The sequence below is a fragment of the Mauremys mutica genome, chromosome 3 (assembly GCF_020497125.1).
Source record: "Mauremys mutica isolate MM-2020 ecotype Southern chromosome 3, ASM2049712v1, whole genome shotgun sequence".
Taxonomy (NCBI): domain Eukaryota; kingdom Metazoa; phylum Chordata; order Testudines; family Geoemydidae; genus Mauremys; species Mauremys mutica.
The window spans coordinates 135,802,574-135,829,785 of record NC_059074.1 but is presented as its reverse complement, the minus strand read 5'-3'; the positions used below and the strand labels follow the sequence as shown (position 1 = coordinate 135,829,785).

The following is a 27,212-nucleotide window of genomic DNA, read 5'->3' as shown; positions in this document are numbered from 1 at the left end:
AGCACAGAATGAAGTATGTAATTATTTGTTGTGTTTAGCGTTTCTGGAATTTTAAGTTAACAACATAGCAACTGGCAAATGGCTTTCTTGCATGTAATTAAAATTTAGTGAGTTTTCTCTCATTCAGTGATTGTGTAATTAACATATAATGAGGCCTTATCATATCTAAATGAAGCATTATTGGGTTACAGCTTTACTGTTAATCAAACTAAATTAACTTGCCCACCTGGATCTGCAAATAGTTTAGTATACCATATTTTCCTCAAATCATTTTTTTCATTATTATTAGGTATAAGGAGTACAAAGGATACTCCCTCTTTTTCCTATAGTTTTAACTTCTCCACTTAGAATTTGCTGTCATCTAACTTCTTGCTATGCTGTCCCCATGGATTTATGTCTCCATAAAATTACGTTCACAAGCACTCCCTCTTCAGTAGGAACTGCTACATTCTCCCTCTGATTTTTCTACACTACTAAGCCTTAGACAACAGAATCCAGGACGCAAAAACATTGGACAGGCTTCTGGCAAAAAAAAAGGACTTGAAAAATCTGAATGTCCAAAGGAGGAGTTTTTAGAAATCTACTGTTATGGAGAGTAGCATTAATCTGCTAGGTATTGTAGGTAGTAGGTCATTGCATGACTGCTCATTGCCAACCAGAACCCCCTGCTGGCTAAGTAATTTGACACCTGTGGGCTCGGCTGGCGTGCCAGCTGACTTGGGCTCACAGGGCTTGGACCACAGGGCTCTTTAATCGCAGTGTAGATTTTCGAGCTCAGACTGTCCCACCTAACAGGGTCCTACAGCCCATGCTCCAGCCTGAGCCCAGAAGTCTACACTGCAATTAAACAGTCCCGTAGCCCAAGCCCCATGAGCCTATCAACTGGAAATGCAATGTAGATATACCCTCAGCATTGGAAGGAGGAAGCACTCAGTGTTACTTCAACCTCCACTTCTGGCTCAGAAGCTGATTTTTCTTCTCCTAACCCATCTCCATCTCCTTCAAACCAGCCTGAAAGCAGGAAGAGAGAAGGAAAGCATTATTGTTACCCCAACTAGAAATTGGAAGAAATTCCTCCTACTCAAAATTATGATTATTCATACATTATGATTTCAGCTATCATGTATACAGTAGAGCTGACTGAACAAAAATTGACAGAACAATTTTCAATAAAAAATGCAGTTTGGTCGAAATCAAAATGTTTTCTAGAAATGTTGATTCAAACAAAATTTCAAAAGGAAAAAGTTTGTGTTTCATTTTTTTACTGTTTTAATTAATTTCATTTTGATTTTTATATTATATATTAAATACTATGTATACTATATTATTTTAATGCAATGCAAACATTGAAAAAATTAATTGAAACAGAGTCAAAATGAAACATTTCCAACACTATCAAAATGAAACATTTTTGACACTATATAAACAAGCCAAGTTGATGGTTCCAAATGGACATTTTTGGGAATTTTCATTTTGAAATTTTGACTTTTTATTCCAATTCAGGGTGACTTTTTTTAAATGTCAGAATATCCCATGGAACAGAAATTCTGGTTCTCAACCAGCTGTAGTATACAGATTTGAGTTTGCTTAGCTCATAGATTTCTGAAGATTCATTTCCACTTTTGAGCATTGAGGACCCTGAATTTTTTAATTGTAGCAGGTTATTCTTGTCAGACTTGAAAAACAAGGCAGGGATGCATACTTTTCTTGATTAGATGGATGGTAGAGTAAATCCTAAGGAGGTCTCTGGAGGTAATCTGTATCCCTGAAGGATTTTTTATGTCAATCTGTTATTCAACCAAGATCAGTTGTATTCTATTGTAGTCTGTGCACTGTTACCCTAATTTGCACAATTACCCATGAACTACTGTCTTTTGCCTTCATTCCCACTCACCTGATCTGTTTTCGCTCTCTTTCTCCCCCCTCCACCTTTGCCTTCATGTTGTGGGGGTTTTTTTTGCTTCTTTTGCTACCCTGCCTTCCTTTTTTGAGCTATAATATTGTCTGCACCATTCAATTCTGGCTCCCAACACTTGCAGCCTATTAAAATGGACAGGCACCATTATTTTTTAAGTGCTGTCCATGTACCCAGTGCATTAAGACACAATACAGAAGATTTTACTTCACCAAGCTTTAACTTTCTGTATGGGGTAGACAAGCAGTTACTTCCTTCCTGTCTATTCTGTATGAAGAATTTGGAGATGATGCTTACGGAATAATTCTACCACCCTTACACTCAGGGCCGGCGCTTCCATTTAGGCAACCTAGGCAGTCGCCATGGGCGCCAGGATTTGGGGGGGGGGGTGGCATTTTGCCGGGAGGGCTGCAGGCGGCTCCGGTGGACCTCCCGCAGGCGTGCCTGCGGAGGGTCTGTTGGTCCCGCGACTCGGGTGGAGCATCCGCAGGCACGCCTGCGGGAGGTCCACCGGAGCAGCGGGACCGGCGGCGAAATGAGTAGAGCCGGCCCTGCGCCTAGGGCGCCAAAAACCCTGGTGCCGCTCCTGCTTACACTGAGTAGTACTTAAAATTTCAAGCAGTCTCAATGATTTCAATGGCCCTACATGTGGAATGAGGTACTACACAGCATGAAAGAGGAGAGCTGAAATCAGCCCTGATAGTCCATTGCCTTGCAACTTGCATAGGCGTTCTACCCCAGAGCAAAAGTGAAGGGGTGTTAAATGCTTTCATTCTGATTGAGTAGGCCTATAGATCCACTTTGCTCATATGACTACACAAGGTGCAGGGCAATGGCAAATCAAATGCCAGGATTCTAGTGGGCCAGATTCTGCTCTCATTTACATTGGAACAAATCAGGAGTAATTCCCAGTTTACACCAGTACAACTGAAAGCAGAATGTACCTAGCAGGTTTAAAATCAAGTAACTTCAAACTGTGCAGTCACCATGCACTGGGTTCATTTTTGTCATACTATTATTATTTATAAAGTTTTTGTTTGGTTGGTTATTTGGAGATACTGTCCCATAGAAAGGAGATTAAAAATTCTGGAGGGTAAAATTCTGCTCTCAGTTATGATAATGTAAATGGGAATAATGCCAACAGAAAATCTCCAACTGAAGGCAGAATTTGGCCCTAAATATATGTTTATACAGCTGGGTCAAATTCCTAAGCTACACAGAGGATGCAGATGGTTATCAGAGAACTTGGATTTCAACTTGTGAAAGAAAGAAATTCATTCTGTAACAGTATTTAACTTCTTGGCAGGCTCCTCAAGCCTTTGTGTTGAGAGCTAGGAGATTCCCGCCATCTGGACTGTCATGTGACTGAATCAGAAACAGCTCAGCTGTCTTGTCCTTTCTACAAGCCACACCCCCTACCTTTTCAGTCATGTTATGTCCTGAGACTTGGTTTACTTTAGCCTTTGGAAATAGAGTCCCTGTGTCATATCTATTTATGAATGGTGTATCAACTTTACTTTTACAGATCTAGGTGAAAAAGACCTCATTCACACATTGTGGTTTTCCCCAATCTTACGGAGCCCTACAGCTTCATTAACAGAATAGTTTGGGGCCTCAAATTTTACAGAAAATCTGATGCAAGGGAATGAAAATAGCAAAAGGAAAGAACAATCTCCAAATATTCCTACCTTCTTCCTCAGTAAGAGCCACAGAATCATTATCGGCTGAGCTATTCCAGATATTTGCAGTCAACCCAGCCTGCCTTCAAACCACCTCAGATCCAAGTGCATCCTGCTGTGATGAGCTGTTGTTGTACTTTACTACTGGAAAGATTAACATCTGAAATGACTTCACCAGTCCTGGTTCATTCTGTTCTCTGTCCCCAATCACATGATTACCTCTGAAAAATAATTATAATTCATCAGCACTTGGCCCAGACACACAGACACAAGCCGTAATTGGGGATACCACTGTTATCTCATTCAAGATAAATCCTTACCCTGAATGGCTGGTAAAAGTGAATGAAGAACTTCAATGCAACCTGAGAGTATAAATACCTCCCGCAAAGGGAATCTCCTAGTGGTCCCACAGCATGAAATAGTCAAACTGTTTCTCAAAAAACACATAATTAACAATTGCTATTTCCTGCCTCTTCTCTAATCTCACCTTCTTAGGATGTCATATAGAAAGTGATCGTGAATGAAATCGAGCAGTTCCTGATCTTGGCAACTGTGCTGGCCCACCCAAGCTGGGCTTCACATTTAGATGTGGCAGAGTCCAAGAGGTTGCTCTACTGAAGGTACTTCCTGAGTTACGGGACTAAGGAGAAACATCTATGCTACGAGGCAAAGCAGCAGCCTTTGGCATACTTATCAGGCTAATTGCTTTAAAAGTTGAAAAAAACTGAAAATAAATAATCCTACAGTATGTGATTTCATTAACATTAATTTCACTCTGCTTCTTCAGCTTTCAACAAGAGTAAATATAACAAAATCCTGCTTATCTTATTTACATCACACAATGAACAAGGTTGTATGACAGGGTTGCCTGCAATCACAGGGGACTGGACTTGATGTCCCAAAAGGTCCCTTCCAGTCCAATGTCCCTATGACTTCTGTGGGATTATTCATGGGTAAAGTCACCTATGGGTTAAATTCACACTTGTGCAAAGTGTCAACATGAGGTCTATAAACTAATGGCCTACACTGAGATCCTAAGTGGCTCTGATGTGATGGATAGTCCTTGTGCTGCCTTCCCCTTGGAACTATAGCCCATATGAATCTTCATTGAAGTAGAATTTGGTCACAGTTTGTAACAAAAATACCGTATTTCCACTTGCTCAAACTTGATTAAATATGTTCCCAGTCCAAATTCTGATCTCACTTTCACAGGTGAAAATTTAAAGTGATTCCATTGACCATGGAATTCTCTGGTTATCTGTGTCTGTTTTGTGTTGTCCCAGTGACACAAAGTGTTGTTGTACAGCTGCTAGCACAGTAGAGCTAGGATCTTGGAATGAGTCCTCTAGGCGCTACAATAATATACAATAAATAATCGAACTGGCTAGATGAGATGAGTTTACAGCTTCTCTGTTCATAAGAGTGGTGCACAGTAGCCAGAGTATACTGGTGAATCTGCCTCCAAATGTATTCGATGGGGGTCACTCCACAATTACACCAGTACAAGAGCCGATTGTGGTCCATTGTTTGGTTAATAATCATAGCAGCTCTTGGCACACTCTATGGTAATAGGACTTTAGGCTAAGGTCACTTGGGTCCCAGAAAAAGGCTCCTAAGGAACCACTCGGCTGGCCCAGATCACCAGAATGCATCACAACCTGACCCCACCTCCTCACAACCCTGACACATATGGGAGGGCTTGTCAGCTGTCTGAAGTTTCTGCTATGCTAAAAGAAATCCTCAATTGTTGATTTAAGGCAGCTTTAAATCCCCTGAAGTACAAAGGAGACTTCAGAGGAGCTGAAAATCTTGCCCCATACATTAATAAAGAAAACTGGCATTTTTTACCTGTTACAAATAGCACCTTGGACTATCAATCAGTAGGACATTTTTTAATGGTTTACTTTCACAATTAATTCTGTTTGTTTGCTATTTACATTTCACGTCACTAGAACAATTAAACCAAATTAGTACATGAGGTTTTGCTACAATCCCTTTTTAGTCTATTTTGCCTCTTGGTACTCATCAGTAGGGAGATGTTGCAAACACTCCTGGGATTGCTCATAGCCAAAAAATAAATGTATCACTTAAAATTTCCTTAAACATTTGTAATACATCTGATAAAGCTTTAAACACAGCAACAAATAATCCCCAACATCTAAATTTTGGGCGTAGTCTACTTGAAAATATCTGTTTCATTACAATTAATCTGTCCAATGCTATGTAGATGCCAGAATACAAAATCCTCCTAAACAACATGAGAACAAGTCTAGCAACAGTTCAGCTGTTTTTATGAGTATCATTACCATTTTGCCAGGTGTTTTTTCTTTACTGCAATCACGGCTTCAGAGTTTATTTATTATAGTCAGAGCTGGTAACATTACTTATAGTTAAGGTTTCCTGACGCTTCATTATAAGCCCCTGTTTTCAGTGCTTATAACTTTGCCACATTTTAGCTATTCAGACTGAAACTTTGCATGCTGGGCAGTCTGCCTAAGGCTGAATTTTTTGTGGAAAGTTTCAGCTAACATAGTTCATAGTTCAGCCATTTCTGAGAATGAGGTTAGAGAAAATAGCTGTTTATCCTTCATCTAAAAACCTTCCAACTGTTTCACTGAGTAACTCCAATGCCTCCCAGCTTTGGAGCAGGGTTCTAAAGTCTGGCACAGGGTTGTCATTGTGTTCCCTGTGGAAATTCACCCATATTTCACAAAGTTATAAGTCTCTGAACAATTTCAGTTTGCACATGCTTGGTAAAGACTCGATAGGGCTTGGCAGGTAAATTCTCTGAAGATTCAGTCTGCAATGAAAATGCTCCACTACTTCACAGCTCCTACTTGCAAACCAGACTGTGCACCTGCCATCCACAGATAGCAACTGAACTGTACATGCTTCATGTTAAGGCTGCAGGAATTGAGCAGGACTTTCCCTGCAATAATTCTTCCCAGCTGCAGGGCTCTACTGTGTCTCTGGGAACCACAACTGAGAATAGTGAGTGCTCTTAGTACTTACCCTGGCTGACATCCAAGCAGCAAGGAGAAGGAGGAAGCTTCTAATTTTAATACTGAAAGATGATAAAGAGAGTGGATATGCACTGGGTGATGTGTGTGGGGGGGGGTAGAGAATAGGGGGGTAGAGCCAGAAAATAGGGGGGGGGTAAGAACAAAAGGCATTAGGAGTTGGAATTGGGGCACTGAGGTAGAATGGTCTATACCAGAAGAGCACACTCCACTCCCAAATCTGAAATTGAACCCAGGAGCCCTGAGTCTCAACATCCCTCTGTTGTGAGCAAATAGCTATGAAACCCACAAAGTGAGAATCTCATCCCCCTCTACTGGCTAGTCTAGATAAAGGATAACACTGAACTATTGCTACCACTTACCGGTACTTGGTTAGCTAAAATGATAAAGATCTGTGCCGTGGATCTAAAGTTCTGAACCCATCCGATGACCCAAGATGGCAGTCAATATGGTTCCACGTGATAAAATTTATATTTTTCAGCTTACTTTTTTAAAATATGAAATTACATCCAAAAAACTATGCTGAAAGAATGTTAAGGTTGCATAGTCAAGCACCCAAAATTAGGAAACACCAGAATTAAAGTTGCCTGGGCATTAGCATACAGTTTTTTAATCACATGCTCACACATTTTTTCTACAGGACCCCTGCCTTATTTAATGCACAGGATGAACCAGCCCTGGGGTGAATCAGGTTGTGTAATGAAGGAGACTGCTGTCTATAGGACTCCTATCTCATTTGTTCCAGAAGTTGGGAAGCGTGTAGCAAAGGTGACAGGAAACTGAAGGAAGAGAAAGGCAGGGCCGCCCAGAGGATTCCGGGGGCCCGGGGTCTTCGGAGGCGGGGGGCCCTTCCGTTCCGGGACCCGCCACCGAATTACCGCTGAAGCGGGACCCGCCGCTGACGTGCAGCCCAGTCTTCGGCGGTAATTCGGCGGCGGGGGGCCCCGCCGCGAGTCTTCGGGGCACTTCGGCGGCGGGTCCCGGAACGGAAGGGCCCCCCGCCGCCAAATTACCGCCGAAGACCGGGCTGCACGTCGGCGGTGGGTCCTGCTTCGGCGGTAATTCGTCAGTGGGGGGTCCTTCCGCCCCGGAGCAGAAGGACCCCCCGCTGGCGAAGACCGGGAGCGAAGAAGCTCCTGCGCCCTCTTGCCCCGCCCCCTCTGGGCGGCCCTGACCCTATCCACCCCCCCCAGAACACCCACAATCCAACCCCCCCATTCCCTGCCCCCTCCCCCAACCTCTGCCCTGACTGTCTCCAGGGCTCCCTGCCCTTTAGCCAACCCCGCCGGCCCCAGCCTCTTACCCCCGGCTCCCTCCTCACGCGCAGCCTCAGCGCTTTGCTGGAACAGCTGCAGCGTGCCTCCGGCGGTGCCTGAGCTCCGTCCCGCTCAGAGCCGCGTGGGGAGCGGGTGGGGCTGGGAGCTCCGGGCCCAGCGGAGGGAGCAGAGCTCAGCCCGGAGCTCCCAGCCCCCCCCCTCACCACACGGATCTGAGCGGGGCGGGGCTCAGGGGCCCCGCTGGAGACAGGGCGCTTGATGCGCTAAGGCTCCAGGAGAGGGGCGGAGGCGGGAGCCTCCGCTCTTCTCTTGGGGGCCCCTGCGGAGGCCCCCAAATTGCCCCATTTGCCCCCCCCCTCTGGGCGGCCCTGGAGAAAGGATGGGGGAGGGATAGCTCAGTGGTTTGAGCATTGGTTTGCTAAACCCAGGGTTGTGAGTTCAATCTTTGAGGGGACCACTTAGGGATCTGGGGCAAAAATCAGTACTTGGTCCTGCTAGTGAAGGCAGGGGGTTAGACTTGATTACCTTTCAAGGTCCCTTCCAGTTCTAGGAGACTGGTATATCTCCTATTATTATTATAGTCTTGTGGTGAGGGAAGTTGAATGCAACCCTGGAATTTTATCCCTGCCTAGGCCACAGAGCTGTTGAGTGATAGCAGGCAAGTCACATAAGTCAAAATGTTCAGTTGGCCACTAATTGCATGTTCCTTATTATCTGATTATTGTGAGACATCTGGGGCTAGATTTGCAGAAGTGCTGAGGGTTCACAAATGCAACTGAAGTCAGCAGAAGCTGTACTTAGAACAAATAAAACACTATAGAAATGCAGAATCCTCTGAAAAATTAGGTCTGGAGTGTCTGAAGTTTGGCACTCAAAATTAGTGGATGCCTTTGACAACTTTAGCTTTAATCTCTCTGTGTCTCCGTTCCCCAGCTGAAAAATGGGGATAAATAGCACAACATAATTTCACTGAGGTGCTGTGAAGATCAATTAATTAATGTCTGTGAAGAACTCAGACACTATAGTGAGGATCACCATAGAAATGCCCAGGTGGAAATAAATAATTCTGTATTCAGTGTAAGGTGTTAAATAAGGGCTGGAGCCACACACTAAATGAGGAAGCTAAAAAAAAAAAACTGAATAGCACTAGAGACAGCTGGAAACTGGAATTCCCATTCCAGAGGAAATTCTGAAACCTTAAAACATTTTTCATCCCAAACCAGAACAAAAAATGACATTTCAAAATTTCCTATGGACCGCAAAATTCTGAACTTCTGTTTAGAAAACGTCAAAAGAACATTATGTTTCAACCATTTCAAAATGTTTCCAAAGCTCCCTGAGTTGCTCAAAACCTTGGCAGCCCACCAGGCAGGGAGCTGGGCAGCTTGTGAAACCTGGGAGCCAAGGTTGAGGAGCCACAGACCCCGGAATTCCTAGGAGCCCTGGCTCCTACGCAGTTTGCTTGGCAAGTGTCCCTAGAGTCAGGAACCCTTGGTGCCCAGGCTGTCAAGGAGCCAAGATCCTGGAAGTCTGGGCTGCAGGCAAACTGACGAGGAACCAGTCACAGTTCCATTGTAATTTTGTCAAAATCAACACACTCCTGTGCAACATTTCAATCTCAGCAAAATCAGCATTTTCCAACAGAAAAGCGTTCTGATGGAAAATTTCCAATGAGTTTTAATAACTAGCCTTTCACTTACTGAGACAGGGGCCCTGAGGAAAAAAACTGCATGTAATTCAAGACTGTCATAATGCACATGCAGAAGGCAGCTGAATTAAGGTTATACAGGCCTGTCAGGGGCAGGCTGTGTCTGGGGAGAAGAACCACAGGGGAGTGGAGTTAATTCTGGAGGTGGGTCCCTGGAACAAGGGGCTATGTGCTCAGGGAGGTAGCCCTGGGACTGGTGTTCCAAAAGAGGAACAGCACTAACTATGAGAAAGAACCTGGCTGAGAATGGAAACTGCAAGAAGCAGGATTATCAGAGATCCCTGGGAGAAGAGGCTGTGAAACTCTAAGGCCCAGCCTACACTACAGAGTTGGGTCAATATAAGGCAGTTTATGTTAACCTAATTATGTCAATGTCTTCACTTCAATGCTGCTTCTGCCAAAGTAAGTGGCCCGTTACACCAACATAATAACTCCATCGCCAGGAGAAGTGAAGCGCTTATGTCGATGTAGTTAGGGCGACACAGTGTCCATGCAGACACTGCATTATCTACCAAATGAGACTGACAGCTGGAGTCCTCCTCTCCCTCCTCTCTCTTCTCCTGCTCCAGCACTGATAGCCCTGGTGTCAGTGCTGGGGTGGGCTGTGGGGACTCCGCGTGGGGAGTCCCCACAGGGACTCCGCTGTGAAATCGTGCCTGTCAGACAGCTCCATCTGTCAGCATCAGGAAGCCACCTGTGAGCCCCAGGTGGGGCTGAGGCTGTCAGCTCCAGCTGTTAGTATCCCACAATGCTCCACTTCAGTCAGTGGAAGTGCTCCTGGTGAGGATGCAGACCACCAACAGAAGGAGCAACTGTGGATGTGAACCACCAACTTCATGACTGTGGTGGATTTATATTGACTTAAGTCAACTTAATTTTGTATTGTAGACAAGCCCCCAGACAAAGGGTGAGCTAATGAACTGTATTTTGTATGTTATGTGCTTATAGTTGGACAATAAACCCAGTTAAAATGAGACTAGGCATGGGGAGAAGCCCTGCCATTTTACAGCCCCATTGTCACTTGGCACTGTTCAAAAAACACTGAGGGATAGTCCCTGCACCAAAGAGTTTACACTTCAATAGACATGGCAGACAATGGGTGGGAGAGGAAGTGACTTGCCCAAGTCATCTTCCAGCTTACTGCCCTATCCAATGGGGGTGCTCTGCCTCTCATACACACTTCTTAAATCTTCATAGATTAATTTATTGAATTTTAAGCAGCAAAAAACACCTTATCCTTAATTAACCCTATTTCCCAAAACATCAAAGGGCCATATTCTAGCCTCATACACCTGGTTTCATTAAGAGTTTGCTCATTTATTAGAAGAGCTAATTTGACCCCTTTACTGTAATATCTGGTTCTGGATTACAAATTTTGGGTAAATTTTCCCCTTCAGATTCATGCACATTCTGTGTATTCATGTCATTAGGAATTGCACAGTGAGCGGGAGAACAGAAAGTGTACTAGAAAAGATCCATAGCACAGAATGGTCCCAATTAAGTAAACTTTAGTGATGGTTGTTTTTTTCCCCATGACTTGAACTGCCTTCAAGGACAAAAGCAAATTCATATTTATTGTAAACTAAAATATATGGCCAGATTCACAATTACATTCTGTCTGCTTTGTGCTACAAGGCAATCATTAACCCAGTGTAAGCATTTAAATAAGCTTATGGTTGCTAGCATCTCTGGAGTGGCAAAACTGGAATTTGCCAGTAAATGCGACTGTTAATTTTTTGTCACAATATTTCTAGTAAAAAGATTTAGCACTCTCAGACATAAAACTAGACATGATAAAAATAAGCCCTTTTCTTACTAGATTTTAATTTAGGCATTATGACTGGCGTGATTCTTTTAAACTCTCTGTATGTATTCATGTCTTCTGACATGCATAAAGCTTATTAGCAGACCCACCATGTCAGCCTAATAGAAGAATGCCCTCCATGTTTTATTTATGCTTTAGTACATAAAGACTTTGGGTCAGAGTCTCGGCTGATGTAAATGGTATCGTTTCTACCATTGCTTTACACCAGCTGAGGATCTGGCCTCTATATATATTTTTTTCAAATGGAGATTTTTATTTTTTTAAAGAAAGTTCTCTGTATCAGGGAAGCGTAACAGCTCCGTTGTTTAATGTTTTTTAGCCTATTGATCAGCCTGGATTTGTTGATATTTGCAATAATAATTTCTCAAAATGCCATAACCTCAGGTCAGGTACTGGATAGAGCCAAAAGAGCTTCAGTGATGAAATGGAAGGGAGTGTGGCTTATGTCTCCCAGTAGGCCTGGTTTGTGTCACATGATCCTTCTGTGACATGACTCTGGTACTCATCTGGTACTCACGCAAAGCCTGTGACAGCTATGAGCGATCCTGAACCCCGCGAAGAGTTAGCTCACCCTTTGACAGTGGGCTTCTTGGTAACAATTTGTTACTAGTTATTAAAGGGACATAACGTCAAAAAAATACACCTCTGTCTGATGACTTTTTACATACTATTGTTACAAGTGACAGATAAATTTACTATTAGAAAAAAATATTTTCTTTATTTATCCATTTGCTTACTTTGTGAAACCGATAGTGCTATGTGCCAGCTTTTCTTTTTCCCCCTGTAAAGCTGGTTAGTCAGTTTCCTTTGCTTTTTTGGGTCTCCCCTGTTTTTTTTCCCTTCCCCCTGTCGCACAACAAAGTGCTTACATTTCTCTCTCATATATCCCAATTTTGTTATAAATGTCCATATGGTGCCAGAATTACACACAGAATAAAGTGAAGTAATAAGATATTATAGAGGAATATAGAATATTTGGCTGCAAATGGATGCTAGAATATGCTGCCTAAGGGGCTTTGATTTCAGTTAGCCTGGAGATTAGAGGGATTGGAAACAGTAGATCATCCATGACAGGCTCGATATGAAGCTGAGCAAGGAGAATGGGAAATATACTCTTGGACAGAAAACCAGACGGCGTCAGGAGGCCTGACTAGAGCTGAGCAAATGTCAAAATTTTCATCCCAAGAAAATTTCTGATATTTCAACATTTGTTTTCATTCAAAATAGTTATGAAAAGTCAAAATATCAGTTATTTTCACAGAACAAAAAAGTTTCAAATAATTTTGATTCAGAAATGTCAAAACATTCTGTTTGATCAAAACAAAATGTTTCAACACTCTTGAATGGAAACCTTTCATTTTGCTTTGTTGAACTGAATCAAAATTTGTGTTTCAGGTCAGTTCATGATTAAACTGCATCTGCTAATGGAGCTTTAGTGCTTTATGGGAGTTATATTCAGGTACTTCATGCTTTCATTCTTCCTTTTAGTTACAACTTCTTGGCTGGACTATATTTCCCATGATACACCAGTCACCTGACTCAGCTTAGACAGTGAGGACACCATGGTGCATCATGGGAGATGTAGTACAGCCCAGAAGCCCAGCACAGAGGAAAGAATAAACTTTTACAGAAACTGGAGGTGGAATGTGACCTGATTTTAGAAAAGGTTTGACAGGCAGCACAAAATGCTCAGTGTGTGTAAAGCTAGCTAAATGATAAAGCAATGAAAGGACTGACTGTACGAAAAAAACTCAATAAAAGTGGCAGATCCTCCTCAAATTCAAAAGCAAGCCACTTAATGCATTCTTTATGGCATGAAATATGCACTTAATGCCCACTGCCTGCTCTGCCTAACAGAATGCTGTAAGTACATTAAAATGGCTTTGCTTTCATGATTCATGGGGCAACTTGCTTCAAGGGTCAGTTGCCAGCTCAGATTATTGTAATGCATCTTTGACAGTCCAGAGTGAAACTTGAATATAAGGTGCAGAGTGGTGCCCTGTCTATGCATGTCTGTGTTTTCATAGCACAGTGCACATTCAGAGGCTATATCCTTAGCTGGTGTAAATGGGGTTAGCTCTTTTGAAACCAGTGGAGCTCTGCTGATTTATGTGAGGCTTTAGCCTCTGATGTATATATCTGGCCACAGCTACAGTTAGTGCTGTTTTAGAAATGCTAATGGCCAATGCTGAAGACAAGAGTTTCAGGATAAGGTAGTCAAAGATGGAGGATGGATGTAACGCGGTTCATTCAGACTGACAACAAGGGGCAACTGGAACCAACTGTTATATCCACACATACCTAGATAGTAAGCTGTTTGAGATAGAGTCCATCTTTTTGCTTAGTGTTTGTACAGCTCATAGACCATTGCGTCTGACTGGTGCTCCTAGGCACTCCCATGATAAAATAAATAATAATGTACGTTATGCAACAATAATCAGACTTGTTTGGGTGTTCCAAGCCATGCATCATAGGCTTGCATATCAGTGTGGTGCAAATACTTTGCACACACAATTTGGTTCCTTTTGGATCCAAGTCAAGTTGTTCTTGCCCTGCACCTTCCTTTATGAATCTTCATTGCCTCTATTCACTCCTTCAACTTCTTTTCCCTATGGCACACCTCCCACTGGTTTTCAACTACACCCTACCTGATTCATGTGGTTGCCACCTGGAGCCATGGGTGGTGGTGGTTTAACAGATAAAGTCAGAGCCATTACAGACAGGCCAAAAATGTTAGCATGGCCCTTGATGCATCCATGTACAGGAGGGCCACCTACTGAGTTGTGCACAAACAAGTAAATTGAGTTTGTCATTTCCCCCTCACTTTTCAGAGTATTTGTAGATGATCAGTCATTTTTTTATTCCTCCACTCAGTCTGGAGAAGAGAGGCTGAAGAAGTCTGGTAAATGAAAAATCAGGAGAAAAAAAGAGAAAGGAGAAAGAAAATGTAGGCTCAATGCCTTAGTTCTGTGAAGGGGAAATTAGCTTCTTCTGTTATCTGGCAGCTGCTAAATGTCTACTATAAATCTCCATTTTAAGGCATATGTAACTTGTTCATAAAGAGTACTGCTTGCAGATATAAGAAAATGAACTCCTGAAAGGTTAGGGATGTGTTAACTCTCTTTTTAACTCATCTGCTCCAATTGCCAGAACATCCATCACATTTCCTGGTATCTTCGGGGATATGACATACTGGGGTGATCAGTAAGACTTGGCAGCAGGATGGGAAGAGAATGGATGCACCAGGAAACTAGAGGGACAGAGGAAAGGGCTGAAGAGACTAAAGAGCAATAGTCAAAAATTTGAAAAAATGTTTGAAAACTTTTTGAAAGTTTCTAATTGAAAGTGTTCTCAAAGAGCCAATTTTGAACATGTTCACAAAATGTTTTTTGTTTTTCCTTTTCATCTTCCCTTTTTTCCCCCTCTTATCTCTCCCCCACATTTTCTATTTTGTCACTATAAAAAGGAAAAGAGGAGGGGGGGATTATTGGGGGAGGAATGGAAATTTTCTAAAGACAAACAGTTTTTAAAAAAGTGTTTTGTTTCTGAAAAAAGGAAATTTTTCATTCAATAGTATTAGATCTTGTCAAAACCTAAGGGTCAAGAGGACAGCCAGAGAAGGCACGGGAGAGAATCTGATGCAAGGGAAAAGAAATAGTCAGTCAGTCATATTCTAGAGATCCAGAAAGGCAGGGGAAAGACTCCCACACACCAGGCTTTGGGAAGTCAGTGAATAGTGAGAGAAAGGAGGGAAGAGGATCTGATCCCCCAGGGGCTTGGAAAAGCAGCTAGCAGGGATAATAGAAAGAAGGTATTAAGACACACCGAGGATCAGGAAGGGCTGACAAATTCTATTAAGGTAAGGAAGACACAGGAATGGATGGATCATGGATGTGGAATGGCAGCTAGGAAAGGGAGAGGAGAGGGAGGGAAATCACATATTTGTCTGGTGCTGCCCCTAAGAGAAGAGAAAAGAGAGAGAAGAAGAAACAGACAGGAAGAAAAAGAAAGGAGGTGGACCCAGAAAACAAATACACTTTTTAAGTAGCATAGTAACCCAGCAACTCAGCTCAAGGGAGTGCTGCTAGGACATTAGAGTTAGAAAGGTTGAACTCCCTGGCTTAATACCATTGTGAATGGTGGAGTTGTGCATAAACGCAGGCATAATCAACAATTTTATCTTAATATGCCAAGTAACTGCTCCCCTGGATCAATCAATTAAAGAATCCCCAGATTCATATTACCATAATATACGCTAACTGCACCCAAGGAACCATTATCATGTAGCATACTGCAGTCTAAGGACTCCCCAAGTAGGCATTGTCAGGATACACCCTAAGGGCTTCATTCGAGCTATTATAGCATAGTGTCTAAAATCTATGGATTAAACACTCCCATAATAGGCACTGATGTGATAGAATGTAGCAGCTACTGCCTATAATGTCAGTCACCCATGGGTAATAGGAAAAACCAATACACTTCCAGTGAAATTGAAGAACCACAATCAAATCAAAGGAAGATACACAATCACTATCAGTGTCATTCGAAATTGTAATGGGAGCAAAATTTTCCTACTAGGATTTAAAATGACAATTTGTTTTATATTACCATAAAAAAACCTCTCAAAATAATGCAGACTGTGACAAAAGCTCACAAAACATTCATGTCTCTCTCAGTCCTCCCATTGTACAAACGTGTGAGAGCCAACATTTTTTATTTCTTGGGCAATTTTGCACCATTGTTCTACATTATCGTTAATTTCCTCACCCTGATTGTTAAACACATGAAAAATGTAACCTCCTCCACCCCAATTATGAAGCAATCCTCACTTGAAAACAGGTTCATTTTTAAATGGTTTTACTTTCAAAATTCTCTTCCATGTTTTGTTCAAAAAATTTGCCCCTAAAAGTGATTACTTATGCTAGTTCATAAATTGGGGGGGTGAGTAGAGATTGAACACGTTTGCATTTCATATTTTGTACTAATCTATACTGCTTTAAAAAAAACCCTGTACGTATGCAAGATTATATAATGGTCCCCAGTCCCTACAACAGGACACTGCACTACTTCAAGATGCTTTACGAATGGAATTATAATGAGCACCATTCTAGAAATCAACAATTAAATTTTAATATAAAACAGAACAAGACAATTTAGATGCAAGCACATAGTGATAGCCCCTCCCCCAATACAGACTGCATCTCCACAGGTCTAGGGTAGTAAATATGACTGTGCTCTGTCCACATTAACCCTCCCACCATTGCTACCAAGGGTGAAACAAACTGCATTGGTGTTACTGCAAAAGTGGAAGATTCCACAAAAATGCTTAGATAAGGCACTAGAGTGCAAATGTATTTCTAGCTTTCTTCCCCTGCTTTCCCTGACAGTCCTAGCAGCTACAGCACTAGCTTTTGCTTCTGTCACAAAAGACCATGACTTTGGCCAGGTCTACACTAAAAAGGTTTGCCAGCATAGCTATACCAACACTCTCCTCGTCTAGATGCAGCTTCAAAGGGCAAAAAAGTGTTTTTGCCAGTGTAGCTTATACCAATCCAGTGATCAAAAGGAGCTATACTGGCAAAAGACACTTTTATGTCCTTATAACTGTGCTGATGCTAGTGTGTTTGCTGGTATAGAAATGTCACAAAAGAGTCTGACCCCGAACAAAGTCACACCCCAACATTATTATACCAGCAAAAGTTTGGGTGGGTGCAGCCCTGGCCTTAGCAAAAGAAGAAAAGTGCTTCAGCCACAGTAGTGAATTCTCTTGAATGCCTCCAGCCACATCTGCTGGGGTGGGGTGAGTCTCACCCTCATCAGAGCCATCAGTAAGCCCTGAGTCTGCAAAAATAACCTAGAATTATATAAAGAAAAGTATCCACTGCTGAAAAAAGTACTGCTAACCCCAAGCATTCAGAGTTCATCCCCACTGTCTGCTCCTCTATTGTGCTGGCCTGTTCTCCTTTCCAGCTCCTTCTCCAAGCTTTGCAGGTGTGGTCAGGTAGGGCCACTTGGTCTTAGAGATACTGCTTAACCCCTTCTTTACCACAGCGGGGTTTGTATACCCTGTCACATCTCCGCAGCTAAGAGGGCTAGAAACTGACTTTAAAAAAAAATGAAAAAAAAAAAGAAAAGTATGTGATACTCTCAGCATTTAATACGTGCCTCCAGGAGTGGGGCCTCTAACCAAAACACCAAATATTATGAGACTTGTGATACATTCATGAAATATGGCAGTACTGAAAAGGACAAAGTCCATTTTCAAGTTCCTTGGTTCCTCGGAGATCTGGAGGGAATTTTTATTTCACTACATTATATTGCCCAGCAGGAAGCTCCCCTGCAGGACTCAAGGGACCTGCATGAATAGATGCTGCACTTTTCAGTGATTGCCTCAATAATTGTGGGTTCTTTTTTGTGTTAGTTTAATTATTTTTAAATTAAAGAGTTAACAGTGGAAAGAAATACATTTCTCTCGTGTTCTCTGCACTCTGAGCCAGAGTTTCATAGATTCCATGCTTCAGGACTTTGCCATCAAATGCCACTGGAAAGGTCTCTAAAAAAATGCAACACAGATTTTTATTTTGTTTCAATTTTAACCAACCTTGACCAGGAGTGCTCTGAATATTCTCAAGCCTCTTTAATCAGGTAAAGTCTGTGAAACATGTCACAGCCAGGATGGCCTCTGACACTTGTGGAGTTAAAGTGAGCCATGCTACTTGGTAAATTAAAGAAATATTTGGGTAGGAAGATACAGGTTGAACTTCTAACTTGAGCTGAATCACTGACTCGGGTCACTTGGGTGAATCACTTATTCACATTATGCCTCAATTAGCGGTAAATCTGACTAAAAGAAAGGAAGAATCTCCCTGGAATCACCATGCTCCATTCTTAGCTGATTATCCTACATAAATACATTTCATAATAAGAAAGCTCATCCAGAAACATTTGCTAATTGGCAAAAGGTGACATTTTCCAAAGTGCCTAAATGACGTAGGAGTCTAAGTCTTATATTGAAAAGTGACTTGGACAATTAAGCATCTTAGTCCCATTGACTTCATGTAGTGACTTAACAAAATTTTATCCTAAGCCCACATAAATAAATGTGTCAAAAAAAAACCCAAACTCTCTGACTAGTATTAGACAAAAATGTCTATGGACATGGCTACAAACCACAAAAATATCAAACAAGAGCTCTTCATATCATAGGAGGAGATAAACAGGCGAGGGAAAATTTTTAAACCAGACTGTGCTATAACAGTTGTAAAACGTCTGTTTACAGTGAAAGCAACAAAGAATCCTGTGGCACCTTATAGACTAACAGACGTTTTGCAGCATGAGCTTTCGTGGGTGAATACCCACTATTTGGTTCCTAGAAGGCAAGAAACAAATGCTTAGTACACAATGTGCTAATGTGGCTATCTGAACACCACAGAACAGAAATAGTGGGGGCAGAACCAAAGATCCAGACTAACACGGCTACCCCTCTGATACTGTTTACAGTGAGACTTTAACTGGGACTCCATATGCAAAAGAAGTAGCTCAATTACTTGAACTAAAGGAGAAACTTAAATCAGCTCTGGCACTCCTTTTCTCCCACGCATGCATGACTGCAGTAGGCAGCCTTTAGTGTATGCTTGGTCATGTCCCAGATATCATGCCTTGGCTGAGGTGTGAGCAGTCTGTGAGATCACCTGTCTGAGCAGGAAGATTGGTATTTACTCAAAAGTATTTTGTGAACCTGTATTTTTTTTTTTTTGGTAAAACCTCTTATGATTATCACTTCAGGTTCTATCAGTGCACACAAAGCTGCCCCTCACCAGTAGAAACCCTGGCTTCTTACTGGCTGGAGACCTAAAAAAGGGAGTGTGACTACTGTTTCTAATTAAGATACTCCCTTTCAGAATGAGATAGGGCTCGGTTTCAAAAGAAACAGCGGTCTTGGTTCAAGGGAAGTCAACTTCTATGGTCTTTCCCTTATTTGCCCAGCAGAACCATAGCAATGGTGGTTCTGCTTTTTGGACCATCAACTCCGTAGCAATATTTGGTTCCTAGAAGGCAAGAAACAAATGCTTAGTACACAATGTGCTAATGTGGCTATCTGAATACCACAGAACAGAAATAGTGGGGGCAGAACCAAAGAGAAAACTTTGCCATTCACTGAAAAGTGTGGCACACTTCGGGGCCACAGGTGAACATTTTTCCTAATAATCCCAGCGTCACTGATCCCTCACATCCAGTGCACAGAAGAGCTTGATTTCTGTCAGCAGTAACATGGTAATTGCCAGCAGCCAGTCCCATTCAGGGAAGGAAGGGGGGAAATTAGGGAAGAGAACCATGATCTTTCACACATATGACAGCATGCAACTAGAGATGGTCATACTTTTTTAGGGGGGTGGGGGGTGCAAAGTAAGATTTTTATCCAAAAATGAGGTTTTGGCAACACACTTTTTAGTGGTTTTATTTTGTGATGAAATTTCAAATGAAAATTCTCAGGATTTTTTTGGGGAGGAAACAAACCTGCTCTTACTCCCCTGCCCTCTTTCCACTGGAAAAGGTTGCAAAAGTTGAGAGAGAATTTGGAGGAACGTCTCCCCCTCCCACCCCACCTGTACTTTCCAGAAGGGAAATATTCAAAAGTGACAAGGTGGATTTCCCCACCCCCTCCTCATTTTCTTTTTTTCTCCTTTAAAGAAATGATGGAGGGAAACGGGTGGTGACTGGAATGAGACCCATGGAATGGGAATCAGGAGAACTGAATCAGTCTTCACTTTTGTCACTGACTTGCTATGTAACTGTGGGTCAATTGCTTATGACAATTCAAATCAGATCAAATTGATTTTAAAAGGAGCAGTGGGAAATGAAGCCATTATACTTCCTGTGGCCAGTTTCTTTAATTGTAAAATGGGGATAGTGTTGCTTATGCATCATGGTAATTTTGAGGCCAACAGATAAAAATGCTGAAGAGGAATGGAGGATGAGTTTGTGGTTTAACACACAGTGCGTGGACTCAGTTCTCAGCTCTGCCACAAACTCCCCATGCGACCATGGGCAAGTCATTTAGGAACTGATTTTCACAGCTCCCAGTGAAAGTAACTGAGGTTTTGGGCATATACACACACCTTTGAACATCAGGGCATTAGTTTTTCTGTGCTTTCATTACCCATCTGTAAAATGGGGATGATAATCTTCTCTTTCTCCAACCCGTTCTGTCTAGTCTATTTACATTTAAAGCTCTTCATGGCAGGGACTGCTCTTATTATGTGTTCCTACAGTTGTACAGTTTGCATACCATGGGGTTCTGATCATGTTTGGGACCTCTAGGTAGTAGTAATAATAAAAATGGTTACATGTTATTTGACTATTCTCCCAAATATGTGCATGATATTCAGTTTTCAATATTCAATCTTTGTAAAGGCATAAATTTAAAAAATTCCAAATCATGAAATGCTGGGTTTTGTTCAGTTAAATTATACTAAGTGTATAAGGCCTGGTCTACACTAGGACTTTAATTCGAATTTAGCAGCGTTAATTCGAACTAACCGCTCAACCGTCCACACCAGGAAGCCATTTAATTCGAACTAGAGGGCTCTTTAGTTCGAATTTGGTACTCCACCCCGACAGGTGGAGTAACGCTAAATTCGACATGGCTAGCTCGAATTAGGCTAGGTGTGGATGCAAATCGAACTTAGTAGCTCCGGGAGCTATCCCACAGTGCACCACTCTGTTGACGCTCTGGACAGCAGTCGGAGCTTGGATTCTCTGACCAGCCACACAGGAAATGACCCGGGAAAATTTGAATTCATTTTCCTGTCTGGGCACTTTGAATCTGACGTCCTGGCTGGACATCGGGGCGAGCTCCGCAGCACCGGCAGCGATGCAGAGCTCTCCAGCAGAGGAGTTCATGTTATCTCTGAATAGAAAGAGGGACCCAGCATAGACTGACTGGGAACTCTTCGATCTGATCGGTGTGTGGGGCGAGGAGTCTGTGCTTTCGGAGCTGCGCTCCAAAACACGGAATGCGAAGACCTACGAGAAAGTCTCCAAAGCCATGAGAGACAGAGGATACAGGCGGGATGCAACGCAGCGCCGCGTGAAAATCAAGGACCCCAGACAAGGCTACCAAAAAATCAAAGCGGCAAACGGACGCTACGGAGCCTGCCACCACTGCCCCACCAGTGACCATGGACTCTGACGATGGGACAGTGTCGACGGCCAGTTCCTCGGTGATGTTCGCGGACGGGGAAGATGAGGAAGGGTTTGTGGAGGACGAGGCAGGCGAGAGCGCTTACAACGCTGGTTTCCCCGACAGCCAGGATCTATTCATCACCGTCACGGAGATCCCCCAACAACCCTCCCCGGCCATTAACCCGGACCCTGAATCAGGGGAAGGAGCAGTCAGTAAGTGCTTTAACCATGTTAACTTTTATTCTTAATATAACAGGAATCTTAACTGTGTGAAAAGGAGGTCTGTCTAGATATGGGGATAGAACAGAAATCATCCTTGGAGATCTCCACGAAGCTCTCCTTGCGTTAATCGAAAAGCATCAGCAGGAGGTTCCTGGGGAGAGCTGCCTTATTGGGTGCTCCGTGGTAGCACAGTTTTCCGCGCAAGGCTTTCATGAGGTACTCAGGGAGCACTGCCTCCCCGAGCACGGCTGCATCGGGCCCTGGTTCGTGCTAGCTTTCACGCAGCATGCGCTCTCTATCTCCTTCAGTGACCCTCCTCAGGGTGATCTCGCTCGGAGACTCCTGCATCTAATTAGGGTAATTACTGTAATTTTACGCCTGGTCCAAAGTATTTTTAAAAAAATCTACGGACAGACGGCATAGCACAGACTCAGCACGCAGCTGCGTGACGAGCATAACGGAAAGCCAAAGAATATAATGGACGCTCATGGAGGGAGGGGGGAATGAGGACGCAAGGTATCCCACAGTTCCTGCTGTCTCCGAAAAGTATTTGCATTCTTGGATGAGCTCCAAATGCTTCTAGGGTCAAACACAGTGTCTGCGGTGGGTCAGGGCATAGTTCGGCAATTTGCGCACACACCCCACCCACCACCAGAAGTGAAAACAATCCTCTGTTGACTCTTTTACATGTCACCCTATCTTTACTGAATGCTGCAGATAGACGCAATGGTGCAGCACTCAACACCAACATCCTTGCTCCCCCCACGCTATGGATGCCTGATGGTACAGAAAGATGGAAATCCATCCTCATCATCAGCCTATTGGCACATGGGGCAGTGCAAAAGGGCTGGTAACCATGCCGACTAGCATCAGTAAGGTCGATCAAGGGCGCCTGTCCCTAATTTTTGATGGCAGATGGTGCAATATGGCTGGTAACCGTCCTCATCATTGCAACAGGGGGCCGAGCTCCATCAGCCCCCACCCTTCATTGTAAATAAAAGATTCAATTGCCCCTGGACTAGCAGAGGGATGATGGGCTCCTTCATCCACACTCCTTAATGTCCTGCCTGGACTATCATTGCAGCTGGAGGCTTCCTTCCACTCATTTCTCACAAACAAGTCACTGTGTCTTATTCCTGCATTCTTTATTACTTCATCACACAAGTGTTGGGACAATGGTATGGTAGCCCAGGAAGGCTGTGGGAAGGCCGGAATGAACAGGTGGTGTTGTTGCAGGAGCACCCCCTGTGAATAGCATACAGCTCATAATTTATGCAGGATCGGACACAGAGCAGCTGTGCTCTCTGGTTCTATGATACAGTGGTTCTCTAGTACCCTTGCCCATAATCTAGGCAGGACTGATTCTATTTTTAGATACCAAAAAGGAGGGATTGACTCGGAATCATTCCCAATTTTTGCTTTTGCGCCCCTGGCTGCTCGGCCAGGGGCACTTATGACAGCACCAAATGGGGCAGTGCAAAAGGACAGGTAACCATGCCCATCTTATTACCATCTTATTACCAATTTATGGTATGGTAGATGGTACAATATGGCTGGTAACCATCTCTGCTGTCATGCAAAAGCAAAAGCATGCTGCTGTGTAGTGCTGCTGGCCCGCCTCTGTCAGCGGCATCTAGTACACATACGGTGACATACACAAAAGGCAAAACAGTGTCCATGGTTGCCACGCTATGGCGTATGCCAGGGCAAATCTGGGAAAACGGGCTTGAAATGATTGTCTGCCGTTGCTTTCCCGGAGGAAGGAATGACTGGCGACATTTACCCAGAATCCACCGCGAAAATGATTTGTGCCCCAGCAGGCACAGGGGTTTCAACCCAGAATTCACAGAGACAGCCTAGACTCAGTTAATTGTTCGCAAAAATGTATCTTTGCAAGGAATTCACTCCCTGTTTCCCATCTCACAGCTTCCACTGTCTCCAGACCTGCCACAGCATCCCCCTCGCAGAGGCTGGCAAAGATTAGGCGGCGAAAGAAAAAGACAAGGGACAAGATGTTCGAGGAATGTATGGGCTGCTACCTAGCAGAGGCGGACCAGCAGAGCCAGTGGAGGGAGACCGTCTCTCTGTGCCAGCGCTCACACAGCGAACGGGAGGAGAGGTGGCGTGAGGAAGACAAGCAGGCGACTGAAACAATGCTTGGACTAGTGAAGGAGCAAACGGACACGCTCAGGCGCCTTGTGGATGTTCTGCAGGACCGCAGGAGGACAGAGACACCCTGCAGTGTATCTGCAACCGCACTCCCCCGCCACAAAGTCCCATACCCCCCTCACCGAAAATAATCAGGAGGAGGGGCAGCCGGGGACGTGAATACTGTCACTGCACCACAGCACAGTGCTCAAGTACCCAAAAGCTCTCATACCCTACATTTGCCGAAGTCCTTCACTTCCAGACTCACAGTAGTCCCAATCCCAGTCCCATCCCCTAACTGTCTACTTAATTAATAAAAATGCTTTGCTGTTAATTACTGTTTCCGTTATGTTTTTTCAAAGAAGACTGTGTTTGAATGGGGGGCGTGGGGAAGGGGGTGGTTAATTGCATAGGACAGTCACCTTTCCCAGGGTACAGACACGGGGGCAGGATCAGCAGCGGGTCACACACACGGTGCAGTCAGTAGGCACCCTGGTCGGTTTTTGGAGGTGGTTTCCAGGATCTGTGTGGGCGGGGGAGATGTGACTTTGCAGCGGGGGAGGGCGGTTACAGATCTTATACAGCGGTCCTTGTCCTGGACCGCTGAGTCATGCAGCTGAGGAATCTGTATCCGTCCTCCTCCACCACAAGGTCACATATCCGCCCGCACACAGAATTCCATAAAGAGGGATGGCAGGCTCCGTTGAAAGAAGCATTCCGGCACTGCGGACCGCTCTAGGAGCAGGAGCCTGTCATTCCTTGAGTTTAGAGGCGGTCTTTACATCACCGCACACCCTACCCAGCACAGCCTGCGTCCCAGTTTCAACCCTTTCACGCAAAGTCATGAATAAAGAAACCTTTGTTAAGTAATAATGGGACATGTATTTTATTTTTACACGTGTGCTGGAAGTGGGGGTAACAGGGTGAACGGGGTATGTAACCGAAGAGGAGAGTCAACAGTAACTGGGTAAAGAAACAGGGGCAGGTTCAGCTTCTCTGTAAAGAAACTGAACAGTCACAGGTCACGCTGCTCGCTGGTATTTGAAGAGTTCCTTGTCGCTGTCCCAGGCGCCTGTATAGGGCTTCATGAGCAAGTGCATTAGCGGGCAGGCTGGGTCCCCGAGGATGACTATAGGCATCTGCACATCCACAACAGTTATTTCGTGGTCCGGGAAGAAACTACCTTCCTGCAGGCGTCTGAGCAGCCCACAGTTCCTGAAAACACACGCATCATGAACCTTGCCCGGCCACCCGACGTTGATGTTTGTAAAACGTCCCCTATGGTCCCCCAGTGCTTGCAGCACCATTGAAAAGTAGCCCAATTTCTCAGCAGCTGACTGTGGAAGAGGTGGACGATAAAGTGCGAGGAGGAGAAAACGGCGATGATCGCAGCGGGCTCCGTGCTTGCAGTGCTGTGGCGTCCGCGCTGTCACTGACCAGAAAAGTGCACGAACAGATTGCCCGCAGGCGCTTTCAAGGAGGGAGGGAGGGAGGTTGTGATTGACGGTTCAATGACGACACTTACCCAAAACCACCCTCGACACATTTCTCCCCCCAGCAGGCATTGGGGGCTCTACCCAGCATTCCAATGGGCAGCGGGGACTGCGGGTACTGTGGGATAGCTTCCCACAGTGCACCGCTTCCAAAGTCGACGCTGGCCCCGTGAATGTGGACTCAGAAATTCGAATTAGTGTATTTAGTATGGATACACAAATTCGACTTCATAAGGTCGAATCCACAAATTCGAACTAAGTTGATTCGAAATAGTCTTGTAGTGTAGACAAGGCCTAAGTGAATTATGTCTTTGAGGCAGCTGCAAGACCTCCCTGTTAAAGGAGCTCAGGTATCCCTGTTGCATACAATTTACTCTTTGGCAAAGACAGAGTGTACATTTGTTTTGCAATCTACTAAATGTGCAGTCATTAAGTGGTTGTGCCCTGTTCCAATCTGAGAAATGTAATGGTGCACTGCCATTATGAAAATCACATCTTTTGGATGGATGGACAGAGACTGAAAGATAAGATTTCATTTCCTGTGTTACTAATAGTTATAAAAATCTAGGGTGAGATTTTCAACTGGACTCAGCATCAGTCTAGTTCTTCTCTCCTTGAAGTCAAATATCACCTTTGTAATAGTCATTAGTGTAGGCTACTTACAATGACTAGCTATCTGAATTAAACATGACTTCAGGACTTCACATAAACATCTTCTTGTGTGACTGTGCAAGGTTTGATTTCATGAGCCAATTTTAAAAAGAGACTAAAGAGCCTGATTCCCATTTGCATTAAGGTTCCTTTGCACTGTTCTGGAAATGTAGAGAGACCTTAACAAACAATAACCAACCTCAGACCACCTGATCACAGCCTGTGTGCCGAAGTCCAGGTACCACTGATCTTGTATACCCTGTAGTCCAAAGGCTCTCTACACTATGAGCTAGCCTGTAGTAAAAAGACAAAAGTAGCCTCCTTCCCCCAGACTCTGCTGCTGCATAAAGGCAGGTATAATTGCATTCCTTGTATTCCAGCAGTGCCCAAATCTAGCACCCACAACAACAATAGCTGGTGGAGAGGAGTGGGTAAGGAATGTACAGCTGCCCCCACACATGGAGGATCGTCTGCTGCACCCTTTCAAAAAGTGTATGGGAGCAGCCACTCTCACCCTGCACTGCAGGGGGCATTATATTGAGGGGATACGCCCACCCGCGATCAAAACTGAGCACACTACTGGCCCTTCTAGATCCTTCACTGATACTGTAACCAAGATGTCTGCCGCTGCTATAAATGTCTTCTTCCATATGGCAGGACAGGAGGCTATAAACTCACCTGACAGATAAGGATTCAGCCATGGTGGTCCATGCATTTGTCACCTTCAGGCTTCACTATTGCAACGCCCACTACCTGGCAATGAAAAGCTCCAATTAATTTAAAATGTATTAACCCGACTAGTAAGCATCACAAGCTTCCACAAATATATCAGCCCAGTGCTTCAGATCCTGCACTGGTTCTCCACTGAATAGCTCCTGGAACTCAGGTGCAAGCATTAGCAGGATACCCTAAACAGGAGCCACCTGAGCCTATATACGTGGGTAGTCTAATTTTAATGACTCCAGCAATGGTGCTGCCTCTTACTCACCTGAAGATTATTCCACAGCCGAACAGACCCCACCATCAGGAATAGTTAGCCTAAACTTTGCTTTTGTGCATTTCATTTCAGTACTCCAAGTTACGCCCCCT

At 43.9% G+C, this 27,212-nt stretch overlaps 1 long non-coding RNA gene across 2 annotated transcripts; it reads right to left on the bottom strand.

Moving 5' to 3' along the window:
• Nucleotides 1-889: 889 nt before the first annotated feature.
• On the bottom strand, nt 890-26,872 carry LOC123365976. Of its 2 annotated transcripts, none has more exons than XR_006577865.1 (3): nt 26,802-26,872; nt 3,604-3,815; nt 890-1,011 (listed from the first exon to the last, which is right to left on the bottom strand). It is a non-coding gene; the product is annotated as an uncharacterized LOC123365976 (long non-coding RNA). The 2 variants fall into 2 exon arrangements; XR_006577866.1 differs by lacking the exon at nt 26,802-26,872 and adding an exon at nt 7,918-7,993.
• Between the last annotated feature and the right edge of the window lie 340 nt (nt 26,873-27,212).